Source organism: Taudactylus pleione, unplaced genomic scaffold (genome assembly GCF_031769625.1).
Source record: "Taudactylus pleione unplaced genomic scaffold, aTauple2 ptg001592l, whole genome shotgun sequence".
NCBI lineage: Eukaryota > Metazoa > Chordata > Amphibia > Anura > Myobatrachidae > Taudactylus > Taudactylus pleione.
The window spans coordinates 451,284-474,556 of NW_028285989.1; the positions used below are offsets into that span (position 1 = coordinate 451,284).

A 23,273-nucleotide genomic window follows, 5' to 3' on the forward strand; every position below is an offset into this window, starting at 1 on the left:
ACTTGCGCAGAGTCGCAGGTAACGATCGCAGGTACCGGTCCATCACGACCCTTTCCACGATCTGTGGTCCCGTCAGCGTCTCGGGCTGCAGCCATTTTGAGGACAGATGGACGAGGTCATGCATCTGTGAACGTGGAGGCTTGTCCATATGGAACTCCCAGCGGTGGACCCGTTGGGCACAAACAAAGGTGGTGACTCCCAAGCGAGTTAGGATCTCCTGTTTTAGTTTTTTATAGTCCTTGGCATCCGCCAGGCATAAGTCGAAATATGCTTTTTGTGGCTCCCCAGACAAAAAAGGTGCCACCAGACTTGCCCACTGCTCCTTGGGCCAACTCTCCCTTTCGGCCGTTCTTTCAAATGCGGCGAGATAGGCCTCCACATCATCGCCCGAAGTCATCTTTTGGAGGAAGTGACTGGCTCGTACGGAGTGAGTGGGGGTGGGAGGACCAGTAGTAACCTCTCTGGGCCGGTTTGTCCCCAGAGACCAGCGGCTAAAGACTGCATTACCATGCAGGCAACACGATGCGCTGCCCATGGCTTACCTGTCCCTGTGACTCCGGCAGCAGTCCGTGGGAGGTCCCGGAGCCATGCTAGTACTGACTCCGGGGACCCGCTGCGATCCCCAGATCAGTACTGGCATCCCAGCGCCAGCGGAGTTGTTGGAGCGGCAGCGTGGACGTCCAAATGGACAGTCTGATGCTGCCGCTCTGAAGAAGAAAAAAATTAAAGAAATAAAATATTCTTATTAAAAAATAAAAATTAGCTTAGGGGCTGCTTATGCAGCCCCACCGCGTCAGGGTGACCCGACTCCGGCCGTGCACCAACTAAAACTGGAAAGCCTGTGGCTCGGGGGCAGGGTATAGAGGAGGATGGACCCAAGTGCATCCTGGGAGCAGCAAAAGCTTTAACTACATGGTGCCAGTGGATCCAGATCCAGCTATACCCCAAGGTCAACACTGTGGACCCCTATGGACCCTGAAGTAGAAACACAGTATTAGAACCACCTCTAAATCAAGCCCATAGACTGTGTCCACTAAAAACATTGGACACTCCACCTGATAACGCTAACAATCTTGGTGGGGGGGGGGTACAGATTCAGTGAACAAATAGTAAAGGGCCAAACCTCTACTGTACCCATCCTCAGTGTACACCATAGGATGTAAGAGAACTAATACTGTTTCAGAGAGTGTTTAAGAGAGTACTTTGCAGGGGAGTGGTATGAAATACCAGCAGCTCAATAGCCGCCGGTTCAAATCCCGATGCCGGGTCACGCTATCAACTGACTGACCCACCGCACATCCAGCCACTGCTGGTCCCCGCCACTGTCTCAGTGATTGACATAAGCAAAGCGCAAAGGTGCCTGTTCGTCTGCTCAGATTACCAGGGTGAGCACGGACCTATCATAAACACCATGTTGTGATTAGACCAAATTTTAAGCACGCAAGAGTCATGCAAATAATTTCTTCAAATTAAAAAAAAAAACATTACATATGTTTGCAGCACATATCAGTATATTAAATAAAAAAACTTACCTACACGGCCACTTAATGTTTAAAGAGCCAGAGACGTGTTATTTTAGTCTCTGAAAACATTTTTCCACATTTTTATTTTTACTTAATAATCAGCACTACAATTATTTCTGTACAATACAGTATGTTTTCCACATTTTTACTTAATAATCGGCACTACAATTCTTTCTGTACAATACAGTGTGTTTTCCACATTTTTACTTAATAATCGGCACTACAATTCTTTCTGTACAATATACTGTGTTTTCCACATTTTTATTTTTACTGAATAATCGGCACTACAATTCTTTCTGTACAATATACTGTGTTTTCCACATTTTTATTTTTACTGAATAATCGGCACTACAATTCTTTCTGTACAATATACTATGTTTTCCACATTTTTACTTAATAATCGGCACTACAATTCTTTCTGTACAATACAGTGTGTTTTCCACATTTTTACTTAATAATCGGCACTACAATTCTTTCTGTACAATACAGTGTGTTTTCCACATTTTTACTTAATAATCGGCACTACAATTCTTTCTGTACAATACAGTGTGTTTTCCACATTTTTACTTAATAATCGGCACTACAATTCTTTCTGTACAATATACTGTGTTTTCCACATTTTTATTTTTACTGAATAATCGGCACTACAATTCTTTCTGTACAATACAGTGTGTTTTCCACATTTTTACTTAATAATCGGCACTACAATTCTTTCTGTACAATATACTGTGTTTTCCACATTTTTATTTTTACTGAATAATCGGCACTACAATTCTTTCTGTACAATACAGTGTGTTTTCCACATTTTTATTTTTACTGAATAATCGGCACTACAATTCTTTCTGTACAATACAGTATGTTTTCCACATTTTTACTTAATAATCGGCACAACAATTCTTTCTGTACAATATACTAAGTTTTCCACATAGTATATTGTGCGCGAACCAGTCTGCGATCAGGAGACGATCGCTCTCTGGATACTTCCAGAGTGCTAGTTTGAGTGACAGAACAGGGCGTCTGTGGGTGGTGACTGGGGCAGGTCTGTTTAAATGGGGTGTGCTTGAACTAAAGCAGGCGTGGCTGGGCATTGTTACACCAACTTAAGGGTGTGAATAATTAAGATGTAGCGTCAGCATACGCATCATACGAGTGAAATAAAGGCAGTGGTGATCGCAGTGCTTGCGGTAGCCTAGGGTCTACCTCAAGCACTGCGTGGTGGTTCGATGGCGCTCGATGGTACCAATGATTTCAAACACTTCCTGGAGATGACGTCTGAAAGTGGGCGTCTTTACTCTTGGCTGGTGGGCGTCTAACGTCACTCAGCGATCACACGTGAAGACATAGGGGGCGTACTAATGTCTTAGCATGCAATCGCGGCATTTGCATATTTTCTTTCACTACGGCTGCGAGCGAATGCAGCCTAGCAAACGGGTCTGAATCTGGCCCTCAGTCCTCAGAACCCCAAACGGTGCATGGTTTGCAGGTCTCCTCACAAAATCACAGGGAGAAATAATTAGCTCCATCTGTGGATCTTTTAAACTGTGTCAGTGAGTAATGGGTACACCTGTGCATCTACTGGGTGACCTGGAAAACGTAACCTGTGTGGGGTCCTGAGGGCCGAGTTTGAGAAACACTGCTCTAAAATTAAGTGGAAAAAAATAGTGCAGGAGGTGTAAGTACAAAATTTGCTTCTAATTGTATTTAGCACAGAGAAGGAAATTCTGCACTAATCAGAGTTGTATATAGGGGTTTGGTACGGGATGCCGGCGTTCGGTGCCGATATAAGGAAGAGGAGCAATCCTTCGCTGGAACCACACTGACAGAGCAGAGACATGCACCTTCAGTGAGGCAAGGTGGAGACCGAGATCCAAACCCGCTTGCAGGAAAGCCAAAACTCTGGATATCCGAAACACCTGGGGAGCGTAACCCCTGGGACGACACCATTGAAAGTAGGCCTGCCACACCCTGTGGAAATCCTGGCAGAGGCTGGTTCACGTGCTCCGAGCATGGTGTTAACAACAGAGCCAGAAAAATCCTTGGACCTTAGTAGGGATGTCTCAAGAGCCACGCCTCAGATGATTCAGGTCCGGATAAAGTGAAGGACCCTGAGACAAAAGGGCCGGATGTTGAGGCAACGGAGTGTTGATAGAGAGAGTCTGAAGATCTGAGTACCAGTGATGTCTGGGCCATGCTGGAGCCACCAGCAGGACAGTGCCTCCCTCTTGTTTGAACTTACGAAGTACTCGAGGAAGAAGGGAGATTGGAGAAAACAGTTATGCAAACTGGAAGGTCCAATTAACTGACAGAGCGACTACCAAGAGAGCCTCGGTGTCTCTTGTCCTTGTCACTGGCAGTTTGTGATTGTGTTGGGAGGCCATGAGGTCCACGTCCGGAAGGCCCCACTTGTCCACTTGCAGCTGAAACACTTCTTGGTGAAGAGACCATTCCCCGGGATGCACGTCGTGACGGCTGAGGATTTTAGTCTGCTTCCCAATTGAAAACTCCTGGAATGAACACTGCCGATATGGCTGGGAGATAACCTTCCGCCCATGTCAGAATACGTGACACCTCTGTCATTGCCGCCTGACATTGAGTTCCTCCTTGATGGTTGATGTAAGCCACATCGTGGTGTTGTCTGACTGAACTTGCACGGGCTTTCCATGAAGTATGAGTCTGGCTTGTTGCAGGGCCCTGAAGACCGCCAGAAGTTCCAATATGTTGATTGGCAGGACAGACTCCTCTACTGTCCACCGACCCTGAAATGAGTGTGGACCTGTCACTGCGCCCCAACCCCAGAGACTGGCATCCATCATCAGGAGGACCCAGTCCAGCATCCAAAAGGGGCGCCCCCTGGTGAGGTGACACATCTGCAGCCACCAGACAAGGGACAGATGCATTACTGGAAAGAGCACCATCGTTTGTGCTTTTATTCGATGAGTTAATCCGTTCCACCTGGAGAGGATCAATCTCTGCAGAGGCCTTGAATGAAAATGGGCATATTCCACCATGTCGAATGTCGATACCATGGACCCCAGTACTTGCATTGCCGAGTGGACTGATACTCGGCGACTGTGGAGGCATCTGCGTACTCGCGTCTGCACAGTGGAGATCTTTTCTGCTGTCTTTTGAACCACAAAGAGATTAAAATAATAACCCATTCCCCACTGGGGTAACGGGACAGGTACTATGACTCCTGCTTGAAGCAAAGATTGTACAGCCTTCTGGATTTGTAAGGCCTTGCCTTTGTCTGACTGAAGGCCTGTGCAGAAAAACTGATGGGGAGGTCTTCTGTAGAAGGAGAGGGTGTACCCGTGAGAGACCACTTCTCTTACCCAGGTGTCTGACGCCAGCACTGGGCAAACTGAAGAAGTCAGCCTCCCACCCTGGGATCCCCCAGAGGGAGATTCTGAGTTTGACAGCCTTTATGAAAGCTGACGGCCTTGGGAAGACCTTACCTGTGGGCTAATCCTGAGGATCCTAAAGATCGAAAGGAAGAGGTGCAAGGCTTCGCTGAAGCTGCAGCCTGAAGGCAGAATAACTGCTGCCAATGTGTCCACAATCCTGTCCATGTCAGGACCGAACAACACTTCTCCAGTGTATGGCAATCATTGTAGGCCTTTCTTGGAATCAGCATCTGCCCTCCTAGAATGCAAACACAGGAAACAACGAGCAGACACAGCAGCAGCCGAGACACTGGATGTCAGGAGACTGATAACCAGACCAGCCTCCCCAATATAAGTGGCTGCATCTCTGATGTTACCAACCAAAGTCATCTGAGCCCCATAAGCATTTGAGGGAAGGTATTTAGGCTTCCGGCAAACCTTCACCCATCCTACCTTCAGGGAAGAATGGAAAGCATAGGCAACATAGCACTTGTAAGTAACCGTATTACATGTGATAACAAGCAATATCACAATAAAGTAATATGAATGAGAGCGCTACAGTATAATCAATATTTATTAAAGCATTTATTACTCTAAACAGCAATTAGCAATAATAAAAACAATAAAGTGCATAAAGCCTATAAGGTTCAATCATATAAAAATATCAAGAGATATATGATCTATACCAGCTATACAAAAAAGAAAAAAAAAAAGTCTCTTTAAAGAAAAAAATCATCCATAATCAGTTCAATGAACAATTATATTCCCAGTTAAATGGCACAGTGATGATTTATTTGTAAATCCAGGTATCCAGGTATCCAGCGATTTAATTAGGAATCCTTAAGTTCTGCAGACTGCCGCCCCCTCGCCGACAAGGCAGAGAAACAGGCTAAATGCAACTCACGATGACCGTGCCGCCAGGGCATGTATTGCAGGAGATTCCGCTTATCAGCACTCACTTGCCGGCGTACTCACAGTCTCTGTCCGGTTTTACAAATAAATCATCACTGTGCCATTTAACTGGGAATATAATTGTTCATTGAACTGATTATGGATGATTTTTTTCTTTAAAAAGACTTTTTTTTTTTTACTTTTTTGTATAGCTGGTTTAGATCATATATCTCTTGAAATTTTTATACGATTGAGCCTTATAGGCTTTATGCACTTTATTGTTTTTATTATTGCTAATTGCTGTTTAGAGTAATAAATGCTTTAATAAATATTGATTATACTGTAGCGCTCTCATTCATATTACTTTATTGTGATATTGCTTGTTATTTCTGTTTGTGGAGTGTCCCCAAACGCTCCTTCTTGAGAGCTGCTGAATCAGCTGTTTCTAATTAATTTTATTAAAGTGCACCTGATATATGATCCTTTGGAGCATATATAGAGTTTTTTGTATTACATGTGAATCCACTGCAGGGGATGAGTTCCATTACGTGCAATGAACTCCAGGAAATGGATAACATGCAGCCAAACTTGCACGTGGCACCCCAGGCTGGGACTTAAGACACACGTCACTGTGTCAGCCTCTGTGAGGTTGATACCTCATACCAGGCGTTCACCAGGCTGTAGTACTGTGATCAACTAAATAATCCGATAAAGGGAATTCCACAGAAGTAGCTCTCTATCTGTACAAACAGAGCCTACTGGTTTGTCATCCTCTATGACTAAGACGGTTCTGACAGTCCACACCAAAGCAGGAATACTTAACCCCAAACTGAGCCTCCATCTCCAGTGGAGGAGACTCAGGTTAGAGACATCCGCAATCTCTCCATCTCAGACTCAGAGAGCTGTGTGGACCGTGAGGACACCATGGGACGCTTAAATGACTTAATGGCTTTCTCCTCCTGCAACAAGACTGTAGAGCAATAGAGGTAGCCGCCATCTACTCATGGCAGGGGCACAGGAGGAATCTGCATAGAAGTAATTGTGGCAATCCCTGTGAGGGAACAAGACAGACTGCTGTTGCAACCCCATAGAGGGATAAACAGCTGGCACCGCTAAGTGGCCCACAATAGTAGCCAGGACCTGAGATAAAAGGAAGTCCAAGGGGGTTCCTGCACAGGGACTGGGACATTAGAAGGGTCTGGTGGATTCTAACCCTTTCCACATAATCCTTCCTGTACCATCTCCTCCCCATTTAAACCTGCAGCACCTGATCCACCGAATAGCAGAGTGGGAGCAGAGCGCACATTATTGTCTCTCCCAGACATAGCTGTAGAGTAATATCACACACAATAAGGCACTGAGTATAATGCAACCACTGAGTGTGTGTGTGTGTGTGTGTGTATATGTATGTATATATATATATATATATATATATATTGTGATAGGATCACTGGTAAAGTGGTCTGTGACAGGGACATTTATCCCAGATTCCTGTCTTATGTGTTTTAAATCCCCAGGAGAAAGTCTGCAGTGTAGCAGGCTTGAGTCTCGGCTTTTTGAAAAGCCGGTTTGGGACCTGGGGGTTGTGGGTGAGAGGGGAGGGAGGGCTCCACCCACGGCCACTCCAGGTTTTGGTTCTCGCAGCCTGGTAACAGGCTTGATTGGGTTCCCACCTGAGAGTGGCCAATATAAGCCTAGTGTGTTTAGGGCTGAGTGTCTCACCTGGGAGAGCAGACAGGGAGTTTGCTCAGAGACACTTGAAAACCTAACTGTAAGTGTTGTGCTGTGCTTTTGTTGCTGGTGAGGGCATTAGGCCCTGCCAGGTTCTGGTAGTGAGGGAACTACCTGTGAAGTTAGTACCCTGACAGGGCTAGGATTTTTTGTTTATGTTTTCTTTATGTTGTTTCTGACATTGTACAATAAAGACTGGCGCCGGCCAGCTTGTACTTGCATCCAGTCTGGCGTACTGTTTCCCAGCTGCTGTGTGTGAAAGGAAGGAGTCCTCTACCCAGGAGAGGGACCCCCTAACCTAACTGTGTCACAATATACACACACTAGCTATAGAGGCAAACTACTGGTCCTGTCTGATGCTTGGGCAAGCTGCAGGATCTTACTGCTCAGATATGGCAGAGTGTAACACACAACAGTATGTAACAATTCTCACAAATACCTAGCTTTATATATGTGAGATATCATAAACACCCTGGGCGAGATGCACGAACATCTCGCAACACTTACCACCGGACACCGCCTCCCTGCTGATCGCATATGCACTAATATATGCGATCAGCAGCACAAAGGCCAGCTCTTCCGATAAGAGCTGTCCTTTGCGATCTGCCCTGTGCCGTGGACTTCCGGGTTTATGACCCGGATGTCCATCTGCATATGCGCAGAGTGACGCGACGACCGTTGGGCATGCTGGGATCCCTCATAGCAGCGTCATGCGGTAGAAGCCCATAGGCTTCTATAGGGTAAAGCCAGCAATAGCTGGCATTACCCACCGCATCGGAGACCAGACAGCCACCCTTTAGTGCATATGGAAAATGCAGTAAAACTTTGTTTTTACCGCATTTTTCATTTAGTGCATCCCGCCCCCTGACTACAGCTGTAGGTGGGGCATGAATCAGAGATAGAGGCAGTTGGAAGAATTTACAGTTTGTGAAAAAAATAGACACAGACAGACAGCGCTAGCATAAATCACATACAGTCAGGTGTATAAATATTGGGACATTGACAGAATTTTCTTTTTTTGGCCTCTATTCACCACCACAATGGCTTTGAAATGAAACAAACAAGATGTGCTTTAACTGCAGACTTTCAGATTTAATTTGAGGGTAATTACATTCAAATCAGGTGAACGGTGTAGGAATTACAACGGTTTCTATATGTGCCTCCCACTTTTTAAGGGGCCAAAAGTAATGGGACTATCAACTCAAAAGCTATTTCATGGACAGGTGTGGGCTATTCCGTCGTTATTTCATTATCAATTAAGCAGGTAAAAGGTCTGGAGTTGATTCTAGGTGTGACATTTGCATTTGGAATCAGTTGCTGTCGACTCTCAATATGAGATCCAAAGAGCTGTCACTATCAGTGAAGCAAGCCATCATTAGGCTAAAAAAGTAAAACAAACCCATCAGAGAGATAGCAAAAACATTAGATGTGGCCAAATCAACTGTTTGGAACATTTTTAAAAAGAAAGAATGCACCGGAGAGCTCAGCAACACCAAAAGACCCGGAAGACCACGGAAAACAACTGTGGTGGATGACAAAAGAATTAGTTCCCTGGTGAAGAAAAACCCCTTCACAACAGTTGGCCAAATCAAGAACACTCTCCAGGAGGTAGATGTGTATATGTGTCAAACTCAACAATCAAGAGCAGACTTCACAAAAGTGAATATAGAGGGTTCACCACAAGATGTAAACCATTGGTGAGCCTCAAAAACAGGAAGACCAGATTAGAGTTTGCCAAACAACATCTAAAAAAGCCATTACAGTTCTGGAACATCCTATGGACAGATGAGACAAAGATCAACTTGTACCAGAGTGATGGGAAGAGAAGAGTATGGAGAAGGAAAGGAACTGCTCATGATCCAAAACATACCACCTCATCAGTGAAGCATGGTGGTGGGAGTGTCATGGCGTGGGCATGTATGGCTGCCAATGGAAATGGTTCCTTTGTATTTATTGATAATGTGACTGCTGACAAAAGCAGCAGAATGAATTCTGAAGTGTTTCGGGCAATATTATATGCTCATATTCAGTCAGATGCTTCAGAACTCATTGGACGGCGCTTCACAGTGCAGATGGACAATGACCCGAAGCATACTGCAAAAGCAACCAAAGAGTTTTTTAAGGCTAAAAAGTGGAATGTTATGCAATGGCCAAGTCAATCCCCTGACCTGAATCCGATTGAGCATGCATTTCACTTGATAAAGACAAAACTGAAGGGAAAATGCCCCAAGAACAAGCAGGAACTGAAGACATTTGCAGTAGAGGCCTGGCAGAGCATCACCAGGGATGAAACCCAGCATCTGGTGATGTCTATGCGTTCCAGACTTCAGGCTGTAATTGCCTGCAAAGGATTTGCAACAAAGTATTAAAAAGTGAAAGTTAGATTTAGGTTTGTTCAGTTTGTCCCATTTACTTTTGGCCCCTTAAAAAGTGGGAGGCACATATAGAAACTGTTGTAATTCCTACACCGTTCACCTGATTTGGATGTAATTACCCTCAAATTAAATCTGAAAGTCTGCAGTTAAAGCACATCTTGTTTGTTTCATTTCAAAGACATTGTGGTGGTGAATAGAGGCCAAAAGAAGAAAATTCTGTCAATGTCCCAATATTTATGCACCTGACTGTATAATGCAGAAAAAACAGGATTTTGGTACTTACCGATAAATCCCTTTCTCCGATTCCACTGGATTTCAAAACAGTGGGGTATAGACAGTGGTAGAGTAGAGCCTGGCACTTTAAATAATTTAGAAGTGTGACTGGCTCCTCCCCCTCTATGCCCCAATTTAAGAACTGAGCCCGAGAGGAGATGGAAGACAACAGAAAAACAAGGAGAAGGAGAAGACCACAGAACGGAACAAGACGAACTGAAGGAGCACAGAGGAACCCACTGCAGGGAACCCATGCAGGCACACAACCATCTAAGGGAAAACAAAACGGCAGGTACGCAGCGCTGGGCGGGCGTCCAGTGTCCCCTGTGGAATCGGAGAAAGGGATTTATCGGTAAGTACCAAAATCCTGTTTTCTCCTTCATCCACTAGGGGACACTGGAGTTCAAGACAGTGGGGACGTCCCAAAGCTAACCTCCCAGGTGGGAAGCGCTGAGAACTTGCCAACCCTGCGGAAAACCAAAACAGGGACTGCCAAGAACCATAGGCCCAAGTGAAAAACAAGGGCTGCGGACAAGTGATGCAAAGTAGACAATCAAAACTCCTTGCTAAACCGCCACAGAAATTCCACAACGTACAGAGTAAGTCGAATGGAACAGAAAAAACCACCATTCAGTGGACAATAGCAGACGAGAATCATCAGAACACCATAACCTCATCTGAAGACAGAGCAACAGGACCATTGTTCACAGTGAGTCCCAAAAAGAATCCATAGGAGAGGTGGTAACATGAGAAAAAACTTAAGAAAACCGTACCGGAGGCTATCACAGGAAGATGCAACTGTTCCCAACAGCAGAACACCAGCACTTCCGGAAATAAGCAAATTATATAGATGTACATATAATGATACCAATCTACAGAACAGAGCTGAGCCTGACTACTGACTTCTCGAACAAAGAGAATACCAGGAGGCTAAAGCCAAGACCGAATAGTCGAAACTGACTATTCTTGAGGTCCAACTATTCATAGAGCTGCCACCCTGCAACTGAAAAGAAAAAACTACAGCAACAAACCCCAAGAACGATAACTTCCAACGTGATGGAGGTACATAATCAGAACCAGCTGTAGGCCCGAACATAGCTTGAAAACCGGGATACCCTAGCAGTTAAAAAACACGGATGCCACAGTCAGCCAGGAGGAGCGAGCTACCACTATAGGGAAGCCTCCCAAAAGCAAGACTAGAGCACTAGGACAACCCTGAAAGTACCTGTCAGGTACATTACAGTGTAATTAAAGTATCAACAGATATTGAACAGTAAAACCAACTAGGCCTTCTGTATGGAACATAGTGACGTCACACTTTAATGTAAAGATGTGCATTAGCCCTTAGAGCTCAGTCCAGAATCAAAACCGATTCTATATTCTATTCGTGTTACGAATCTCTATGTTAGAACTATGAATCCACACGTCAGGAAAGCTCTAAAGTGTAGAGCCAACTGATATGAATGGATACCATAAAAGAGCGGATGGCTACTAGGACAGCTAGGGTGCGAGAAGGAGAATAACAGCTGTATAATGTCAGGTTGCATTAATAGGAACACCTTCCTAAGCTGTAGTGGGGTAAGCTCACTACCTGTGAGCGACCAGAAACCCTCTGGGCGCTATGCCGAATGTCACTGACCGTTTCCATCTCACAGCAACCAGTCTCTTCAGGTAGAGAGAGTGGAGCTTCGGTGAGCCAAGAACCAATGTTCTACAACTTGGACTTCAGTCTGGAGATGTTGCAGTAGAACCTAGTGTAAAAACCAGCAGAATGTTAATGAACCACATTCTACTGTAGCTTGTTCCATTAGGGATGAACAGAGAGATTATACATACAGAGTACCCCAAACCGGTCTGCTAGTGTAATTATCCTTCCATTAACGACATAATGGTGCAGCATGTATTAGCCAAAGGGGCAGAATCACAGGAAGGCGTACACATAGGATATCACATATTTGATGATGGATCACCACCAGTGACCCTATAGTGATCACCATGATAGGGATAATCAAAAATTGATTTCATGCCCACCAATACAATACAACCCAGGCAAGGCGGCCCTCCTGGCCTTAGGCATAGGAGCAACAACTGCAGTCTGTTGGAAATTAACCAAATAAAACCCCATGGATGGAATAGAACCTGGATTCTCCATGTTCTGATAGGAATATACCTAGGGGCCATTGCTGTAGAGACTCATCTTACTGAAATAGCTTGTGCAGTCTGCGACAATTCAATAATATGGAGTACCAGAATTTTTACTGAGAAGGGTACCTGTACATAGACATAGAATGCGTTTGTTATCCCAATAGAAGGTATATATCTGTAGTCTTAACCCAATTAGGGTGGAAACAGGTCTTTTTAGCTTATTAGGAAATATATATACGAGGAATGGGAATATAAACACACACGTACACACAGCATAGTGCATGGGAAGTACAACTCTATGAAAAGAAGTTAGTACCAACAGATCAGACTCCTGCACCAGGAGATCAGCATGCTTATATATATATATATATATATATATATAGTACTTAGATATAGCATTCTTAGAGTTAAGCCTCAGCACCTGGTATTCCCAGGCGGTCTCCCATCCAAGTACTAACCAGGCCTGACCATGCTTAGCTTCCGAGATCAGACAAGATCGGGCGTTTTCAGGGTGATGTGGCCGTAGGCTCTTATTTGGGGATACTTAACGGGCACTGTCAAGTGCACCACTGAAGTGTAGTTATATTAGTAATAGGCCCCCCGAAAAGGGGCGCCTTAAATATTGTTGTCAGGCAGAATGCCTCTATAGAACCACCTGAGCTGAACCTAGACACCTAATGTCCCAGGGGCCTCAATGTAAGTACATTATTCTTATATACAAGTGTGGTCAGAAGGCCACAGGACATATAGATAGTCCCAAACTAGAAGTCACAATGTAAATTGTATAACATGACTCTAGTCTAATCACCCATTTTCACGTGCTGCCGAAGCGAGCACCGAAGAATATATATATATATATATCCTATAGCTCATGGAATCTCCAATCGCAGCATCTTTCCTTTTAAAATAACAAGAGATATGGTAAGAACTTACCTTTGTTATCTCTGTTTCTACGAGGTCCATAGGGTCCACAGGGTTGACCTTGGGGTATAGCTGGATCTGGATCCACGGGCACCACGCAGTTAAAGCTTTGCTGCTCCCAGGATGCACTGGGTCCATCCTCCTATATACCCCGCCCCAGCCACAGGCACCTCAGTTGGTAAGTAGCCAAGGCCGGAGGAGATAAAAACAGAGAGAAGGAAGACTGGAACACACAAGAACCACACTCACGGAAAGGGAGACAGAAAACCGGTGACCAGCCACATAGCCCATTTGAAGTCAGGTGTGTCAGGGCGGGCGCCCTGTGGACCCTATGGACCTCATAGAAACAGAGATAACAAAGGTAAGTTCTTACCATATCTCTTGTTTTCTACTTCAGGTTCCATAGGGGGTCCACAGGGTTGGCCTTGGGGATGTCCCAAAGCAGTTCAACTAAGGGCGGGGACGCTCCTGTGCTGAAAGGAGAATCCGGCGCCCGAAGGATGCATCCTGAGAGGCGAACGTGTCAAACTTATAGAATCATAGAAAAGTCTGTATGGAAGACCAAGTGGCCGCCTTACAAAGCTGAACAGCTGAGGCGCCACAGTCATCAGCCCACGAGGGACCCACAGACGGAGTGGAATGAGCCTAAACAGAGGCTGGGACAGGTAACCCTTCCTGGGAATAAGCCTCACAAATAACTAAATGAAGCCAACGGGCCAAAGTTTGCTTGTTGGCAGGCAAACCCTTCTTATGAAAACCAAAGAGGACAAACAAAGAATCAGACCTGCGATCAATATAAACCTTGAGAGCACAGACAAAATCCAAGGTAGCCTCACCAGCCGAGAAATCAGGTGACTGAAATGCCGGCAACACAATTTCTTGATTTAATGTGGAACTTGGAGACAACCTTAGGAAGAAAACCCAGACAGGTGCGATGAACCGCCCTGTCCTGGTGAAAAATCAGAAAAGGCGAACGGCAAGAAAGTGCGCCTAGTTCTGACACCCTTCTGGCTGAAGCAATTGTCAGGAAAAAAACCAGTCTTAAGTGTCATCCACTTTAGCTCCACCGACTCTAGAGGCTCAAACGGAGGACCCTGCAAGGCCCGAAGGACCACAGCCAAATCCCAAGGAGCCACTGGTGGAACAAAGGGAGGTTGAATCCGGAGGACACCTTGGAAAAGGGTACGGACATCAGGCAGAGTAGCGATTCTACGCTGGAACCATACAGAAAGTGCGGACACATGAACCTTCAATGAAGCGAAGCGTAAACCCAAGTCCAAACCATACTGAAGAAATGCCAAAATCCTAGAAACCCGAAACGCTTGAGGATCGTAGTTCCTGGACTCACACCACTGAAAATAAGTATGCCACACCCTGTGGTAGATCCTGGCGGAAGCTGGCCTACGCGCCTGTAGCATAGTACCGATTACTGAGCTGGAAAAGCCGCGGGTTCTTAAGACTGATGTCTCAAGAGCCACGCCATCAAAGACAGATGACCCAGGTCCGGGTGTAGGCAGGATCCCTGGGACAACAGGTCCCAACGTTGAGGCAGAAGAAACGGAACATCGATGGATAGACCCCGAAGATCGGAGTACCAGGGACATCTGGACCAAGCTGGTGCCACCAGCAGAAGCATGCCGCCGTCTTCTTTGAATTTCCGAAGGACCCAAGGCAGCAAGGCTATCGTTGGGAAGAGATAAGCTAGTTGAAATGTCCATTTCACTGACAGCGCATCCACTAGGGTTGTGCAGGCATCTCTTGTGCTGGATTCGTACACTGGCAATTTGTAATTGTGACGGGAAGTCATGAGGTCCACCTCCGGCAGTCCCCACTTGTCCACGAGCAGTTGAAAGACCTCTGGATGAAGGGACCATTCCCCGGGAAGCACGTTGTGATGGCTGAGGAAGCCCGCTTCCCAGTTCAGAACTCCTGGAATGAAGACTGCAGAGATGGCCGGAAGGTGGCACTCCGCCCAGGACAGGATGTGTGACATCTCCAACATCGCTGCTCGACTGCGAGTCCCTCATTGGCGGTTGATGTACGCCACTGTGGTGGCGTTGTCGGACTGAATTTGTACTGCTCTTCCGTGAAGAGCATGACCGGACAACTGGAAGGCCCTGTACACGGCCCGAAGTTCGAGAATATTGATGGGAAGAACCGTTTCTTCCACTGTCCAACGTCCCTGAAGTGAAAGAGGACCCAACACTGCCCCCCAACCCTGAAGACTGGCATCCGTCATGAGAAGGACCCAGTCCGGGATCCAAAAGGGGCGGCCCTTGGTGAGATGAGTTGTCTGAAGCCACCAGGTCAATGATAGGCACACCTCCAGAGGCAATACAAGCATTTGCATCCTGATTCGGTGAGGCAACCCGTTCCACTTGGATAGAATCATCCCTGCAGGGGCCTGGAATGGAATTGGGCATACTCCACCATGTCGAATGTTGACACCATGGACCCTAGAGCTCTCATTGCCGAGTGCACTGATTCCTGGGAACTCTTTAGACAACTGCTCACTCGCAGTTGTAGAGAGGCAACCTTCCCCTGGAGTCAGGAAGATCTGTTGCTGACGCGAGTCTAGAAGGGCTACCAAATGAACCATCCTCTGTGATGGAATGAGAGAGAACTTCTTCCAGTTTACTAGCCACCAGTGTGCTTGGAGACAAGCGATCATCAGGTGCACATGTTGTAAAAGGACCTCCGGAGAGCCGCCAGCAACAGGAGGTCGTCTAGATATGGCAGAAGCCGTATACCTTGGTTGCGCAGATGTGCCGCCATGACAGCCATCACTTTTGTGAACACCCTCGGAGCCGTGGAAAGACCAAAGGGTAGAGCCTGGAACTGGTAGTGAAAATGTTGTATAACAAACCTCAGATACTGCTGGTGTGAAGGGGCTATAGGAACATGGAGGTAGGCGTCCTGTATATCCAGGGAGACCATATAATCCCCCAATACTATAGCCAGAATGATGGAACGCAAAGTTTCCATCCTTAATGTAGTCACTTTGAGGTACTTGTTCAAAGATTTCAGGTTGAGAATGGGCCGATGAGACCCATTTGGTTTTGGAACCAGAAATAGAGAAGAGTAGTAACCCATCCCGCGTTGAGATGGTGGAACAGGAACAACTACCCCTGCTTTCAGCAAGGACTCTATGGCTCCCTAAATCTGCAAGGCCTTGTTCTTGTCTGGAGGAGGACTCGTGCAGAAGAACTGGTGGGGAGGTCTGTGACGAAAGGAGGGTGTACCCCTGAGAGACTACTTCTCATACCCAAGCATCCGTGGAGGTGTTGCACCAGCACTGGGCAAATTGAAAAAGTCAGCCTCTCACTCTGGGATCTGCCAGAGGGAGGCCCGTCCCATCATGCGGAAGGTTTATCCTCCGGCTTGGAAGTAGGGCGTCTAGCGCCCCAAGCTTACTTCTTTGGTTTACGGGTGGCCTTGGTTGCCGACTGCCTCGGGAAGGACTGACCCTTGCACTTCCCTTGAAAATGAAAGGACCAAAAAGCAGAGGTCCTAGCCTTAGAAGTGCAGCTACTGATGGTAGAAAAGCTGATTTAGACTTTGCCAGGGTATCTACAATTTTGTCCAGGTCTGGACCAAACAATATCTCCACATTGAAGGGTAAGGCCTCCAGGCCCTTCGTGGAATCCGCATCCGCTCTCCAAGAATGTAACCACAAAGAACGGTGAGCAGACAGCTGCAGCCGAGATGTTGGAAGTCAGAAGACTGGCATCCAAAGCCGCCTCACCAATATAGGAAGCGGCATCTCTCATCTGTCCCACTAAAGCTCTCTGAACCTCAGGAGCTTCCTCAGGAAAGGTATCTTCCAGCACATTGGCCCAGCTCTCAATGGCTTTAGCCACCCAGGAGAGAGCCATGGACGGACGGGCCACAGCCTCTTAGAGAGAATAGATTTATTTCAAACAAGTCTCCACTTTCCTGTCTGTGGTTTCCTTTAGGGATGAAATGGAAGGCATGGTCAAGGTAGCAATCTTGATTAAGAGAGTAACATGAGAATCCACCGCAGGTGGAGATTCCCACTTTTTGCAATGACCTGCAGGAGACGGATAACTAGACGCTAAACGTATCTGCGGCTGGAACCTCTTACTAGGCGATTGCTAGGCCTCCACAATATGATCAGTCAGCTGGTCAGAGAGAGGAAAAACTGCTGAAGTCACTTTTGCCTGTTTGAATTTCGGGTATTTGGATTTAGGGGCCTGGTGCATCATCCTCTATTTCAAGAATGGATTGCTCCGCCCTTACCAATGCCAGCACATTAATAGAAGATTTAGTTTCTACTTCCCGGACAGGGAAATCCGAGTCAGAGTCCTCAGGCAATTCCCCATCATCCGAGTCTGACAGTTGCATAGATTGGGATGACATAACAAGGCGTTTAGAAGCCTTCTTAGGCTTGTCACTCCGTAGCATAGTTTGAAAGGCTGAAGATGAAGCCGCCAAACTCTGGACTGAACTTGAGGACACATCCACCTAAGGTGGTGGACCTGCCTGAGGAAGTCCCTGAAAAGGAATGACAGACTGCTGAGTCACCGGAGGAGACTGTATATATATATATATATCGGTAACCCCATATATGAACAGTCTGAGGCCCAGTGGAAGACTCCAAAAATTGCGGTATACCCTGCTACGGGAGGATGGCTGGTTGGGGTACCCCCATATGGGGGAGAACATCTGGGACCGTGAAGCAATCCGCGATGGAGGACAGCACCTGAGAAAACAGAGGGTCCTGTCCCGTAGTTGGTTGGTTGCAGGGACCAGGTAACTGATGGCACCTCACACACAGCCCATCCTGTGAGAAGTTGAGTGCGCGGAGCACTCAACTTCCTCATCAGTCATGGCTGACTAGATTTTATATATATATATATATATACATATATGTGTATATATGTATATATATTAAATCTATTGGGAAGTCCAGTGGCTCACTCCTGGCGAACCCACAAGCATGCAACTCACAGGTCTACAGATATGGTACCATGTAGCACGCAACTGTATGTGACAGACCTCACAAATACTTGAATTTATATAAATGAGATCAGAGAAAAGCCCTTCCCCCACACACCTACCAGGGTTGTAGGAGAAGGAAATGGATATGTATAGATTGACAGTAAGTACAAATAAAGCACAGACAGTCAGCACTAGCAAAAGTCACATACAATGCAGAAAGTAATACTCACTGCACCTTGTCACTACAATCAACCGCCCAGATTCAGTATCTGGGAGTGCTATAGTGCTGTGTACGCTGTCCTAGCAGGGGAAAGGTACACAGGGGGACCGGTCCACGCGATGCCTGAGAGATCTGCGCTGCCTGTGAGAAGATGGCCGCCAGAGACCTCAGAGGGGGAGCGGCTGAAGGAGAGCAGCTCAGCGACACCAGACCCGAGCAGAAAGGCGTGCTGTGCTGAGGGGAGGAGCTGCTACACAGGGAAGGCTGCTTCCCCTGGCCGGCTATTAACCCCCGGGATCAGGGGCTGGCTGGCAACTTTTAGCCTGGGGGGCAAATGCATGCAGGCGGCCCTAGCAGAGGAGTAGCGTGTAGCCAGGGTGCCCAAAAGAACGTGCATGCTATGGCACCCCCCCCCCCCCTCAAGTGTTCTAGAGAGGAGGCGGGTCCATATGGGATTAATGTAAGGTAAAAATAAAGATTAGGGGCAGCCCCGTCGTAGTGCCCATATGCAGTGCCACCCTGTGCCACAGGAGAGGACACCCTTATGCAGGCCTCGAGTAGTGCCCCCAGTAGTTATCCCCCCCTATGCAGTGCCCCTTGTGCCCCCAGTAGTAAGCCACTTGTATAGTGCCCCCAGTAGTGATAACCCTTATGCAGTGCACCTTAAATAGTGGCCCCAGTTGTAGTCTTCCCCCTATGCAGTACCCCCACTGTTGCCCTTTATATAGAGCCCCCAGCAGTGGTCCCTCGATGCAGTGCCCCCAGTGGTAGTCCCCCCCTATGTAGTGCCCCTAGTAGTAGTCCCCTCCCCTTGTAGTGCCCCTAATAGTAGTACCCCCTTTGTAGTGCCCCCAGTAGTAGTCCCCCCCCTTGTAGTGCCCCCAGTAGTAGTAGTAGTCCCCCCTTGTAGTGCCCCCAGTAGTAGTAGTCCCCCCTTGTAGTGCCCCCAGTAGTAGTAGTCCCCCCCTTGTAGTGCCCCCAGTAGTAGCAGTCCCCCCCCTTGTAGTGCCCCCAGTAGTAGTAGTCCCCCCCCTTTGTAGCGCCCCCTGTAGTAGTAGACCCCCCCTTTGTAGTGCCCCCAGTATTGGTCTCCGCCTTATAGTGCCAGACTCCCCGCAGTAGACACACATAATATAAAAAAAAACACTTACCTGACACCCGCTCCTGCTCCTGGTCCAGCCGCCGAGATCAGCTCCTCCGTCCGCCGCTTTGCATTATGGGAGTGACGCATCATGGGAGTGACACGTCACTCCCATTACCCACTGCGGGAGCCGGAAGATGTCCGGCTCTGGCAGTGGGAGCAGCAGCCGATGAGAGTCTGAGAGACTCTCATCAGCTGCTAAAGCAAACACACAGCTGCCGGCTCCGGCGGCTGTGTGTTTGTGCTGTGTAGCGCTGACCGAACTCCGTCCGGTCAGCGCTACACACGCGGTGCAGTCTGTGTCACAGTGACACAGACAGCCCGCGGCCCGCATGACGCTGCGGCAGGGGGGGCACATGGCACCCTGCCCCCCGGCCCAGCCCGCCACTGCCCGGGATGCCGGCTCCCGCTTGCCGCATGTACTTCCTGGTGGTCTAGTGGACGTGCGGGGTATGCCTCAGGAGAGGGGAGGCTCACAGCCACTGCCAGCACCTCTGGTCTGTCCCCAGAGACAGGAGGCAAGAGATTGCATACACACGTGGGTCACCGCCGATCCGGCAGCAGTCTAGGGATCCCACAAAGCCCGGCTAGCACAGACTCTGGGGTCCCGCTGTGATCCCCAGATCTGTACTGCGGCGCCGGCGGGGTGTAGGAGCTGCAGCTTCGATGTCCGATGAACAGTCCAAATCTGCCGCTCTGAAGAGTTTTTTTAAAAAAAAAAGAAAAATAAAAACTCATAAAATAAAATAAAGCTATGGGGCTGCTAATCAGCCCCCCTGCGCAAACAGTGCATCCTGGGAGCTAAAGTTTTAACTGCGTGGTGCCCGTGGATCCAGATCCAGCTATACCCCAAGGTCAACCCTGTGGACCCCTATGGACCATGAAGAAAGTAACACACACAGTAATATATCCACATAGTACCATACTTTATAAACACAATGTACCACACACACAGTGACATGTACATACGGTAGTAAATATACTATATGACACAATGTACCACACACAGTGATAAATACACAAGGTACTATACTATATAACACAATGCCAAGTAGCGTAAGAATACATATTGCTTCCCCCCCTCCCCAGAACATGGCATATACATAACTAACAATACATATCAGGCCAGGCACATGGCATATACATAACTATACATAGCAGGCACATGGCATATACATACCTAACTATACGTAGCAGACACATGGCATATACCTAACTATACATAGCAGGCACATGGCATATACATAACTATACATAGCAGGCACATGGCATATACATACCTAACTATACATAGCAGGCACATGGCATATACCTAACTATACATAGCAGGCACATGGCATATACATAACTATACATAGCAGGCACATGGCATATATCTAACAATACATAGCAGGCACATGGCATATACATAACTATACGTACATAGCAGGCACATGGCATATACATACATAACTATACATAGCAGGCACATGGCATATACATAACTATACATAGCAGGCACATGGCATATACATAACTATACGTACATAGCAGGCACATGGCATATACATACATAACTATACATAGCAGGCACATGGCATATACATAACTATACATAGCAGGCACATGGCATATACATAACTATACGTACATAGCAGGCACATGGCATATACATAACTAACTATACATAGCAGGCACATGGCATATACATAACTAACTATATCAGGCACATGGCATATACCTAACTATACATACCAGGCACATGGCATATACATAACTATACATAGCAGGCACATGGCATATACCTAACTATACATAGCAGGCACATGGCATATACCTAACTATACATAGCAGGCACATGGCATATACATAACTATACATAGCAGGCACATGGCATATACATAACTATACATAGCAGGCACATGGCATATAAATACCTAACTATACATAGCAGGCACATGGCATATACCTAACTATACATAGCAGGCACATGGCATATACCTAACTATACATAGCAGGCACATGGCATATACCTAACTATACATAGCAGGCACATGGCATATACCTAACTATACTAGGGGTGTGCACCGGCCACTTTTCGTGTTTTGTGTTTTGGTTTTGGATCTGGATCTTTCTTCGTGTTTTGGATCTGGATTGGTTTTGCCAAAACCACCCTTGCGTGTTTTGGGTTCTGGGTTTTGTGTTTTGGATCTGTATTTTTTTGAAAAAAAGCATAAAAACAGCTAAAATCACAGAATTTGTAGGTTTTTCTGCTCCTATGCTATTATTAACCTCAATAACCTTAATTTCCACTCATTTCCAGTCTATTCTGAATACCTCACACCTCACAATAGTGTTTTTATGTCCAAAAGGTTGCACCGAGGTAGCTGGATGACTATGCTAAGCGACACAAGTGGGCGGCACAAACACGTGACCCATCTAGGCGTGAAACTGCAGTGGCAGACAGGATGGCATTGAAAAACTAGGCCCCAAACTGTACATAATGCAAAGAAAAAAAAGAGGTGCAAGATGGAATTGTCCTTGGGCCCTCCCACCCACCCTTATGTTGTATAAACAGGACATGCACACTTTAACAAACCAATCATTTCAGCGCCAGGGTCTGCCACACAACTGTGGCTGAAATGATTGGTTCGTTTGGGCCCCCACAAAACAAGCTGGCAATTTATCTGTCCCTGCACAAACTGGCTCTACGGAGGCAAGATGTCATCCTCATCCTCCTCATCCACCGATTCCTCACCCTCTTCAGTGTGTACATCCTCATCCTCACAGAGTATTAATTCGTCCCTGCTGGAACCACAGGTCCCTCTGTACGTTCTGGAGGCTGGTCTCCCTGGAAGAGTTGATAATTCATTTTATGAACATCATCTTCTCCACATTTTGTGGAAGCAACCTCCTACGCCTTTCGCTGACAAGGTTCCCGGCTGCACTAAACACTCTTTCGGAGTACACACTGGAGGGGGGGCAACTCAGGTAAAATAGAGCCAGTTTGTACAGGGACCTCCAAATTGCTTCTTTTTCCTGCCAGTACAGGTACGGACTGTCTGACATGCCTACTTGGATGCTGTCACCGATGTAATCCTTTAACAGACAGACGCACGCTTGTCGCTGCTGCTTTGAGGATTCAAGTGCGGCTACAGCCCACACAATTCACAAAGACAGAAAAAAAAAAGAATATTTTTATTGTTTGTGGAGCACACTTTGAGGGTTACACCACCCTTTAACAGACAGACGCACGCTTGTCGCTGCTGCTTTGAGGATGCAAGTGCGGCTACAGCCCACACAATTCACAAAGACAGAAAAAAGAAGAAGAATATTTTAATTGTTTGTGTAGAACACTTTGAGGTGTCACCACCCTTTAACAGACAGACGCACGCTTGTCGCTGCTGCTTTAAGGATGCAGGTGCGGCTACAGCCCACACAATTTACATAGACAGAAAAAAAAAGAACAATATTTTAATTGTTTGTGTAGCACACTTTGAGGGTGTCACCACCCTTTAACAGACAGACGCACGCTTGTCGCTGCTGCTTTGAGGATGCAAGTGTGGCTACATCGCACACAAGTCACAAACACATTAAAAAAATAGTTTTTTATTTTTTGGAACACTTTGAGAGTTACACCACCCTTTAACAGACAGACGCACGCTTGTCGCTGCTGCTTTAAGGATGCAGGTGCGGCTACAGCCCACACATTTCACAAAGACCGAAAAA

General features: G+C 46.8%; 1 pseudogene; it reads right to left on the reverse strand.

Annotated features, from left to right (window-relative positions):
* Positions 1 to 12,731: 12,731 nt before the first annotated feature.
* On the reverse strand, positions 12,732 to 12,849 carry LOC148442254 (5S ribosomal RNA; annotated as a pseudogene).
* Between the last annotated feature and the right edge of the window lie 10,424 nt (positions 12,850 to 23,273).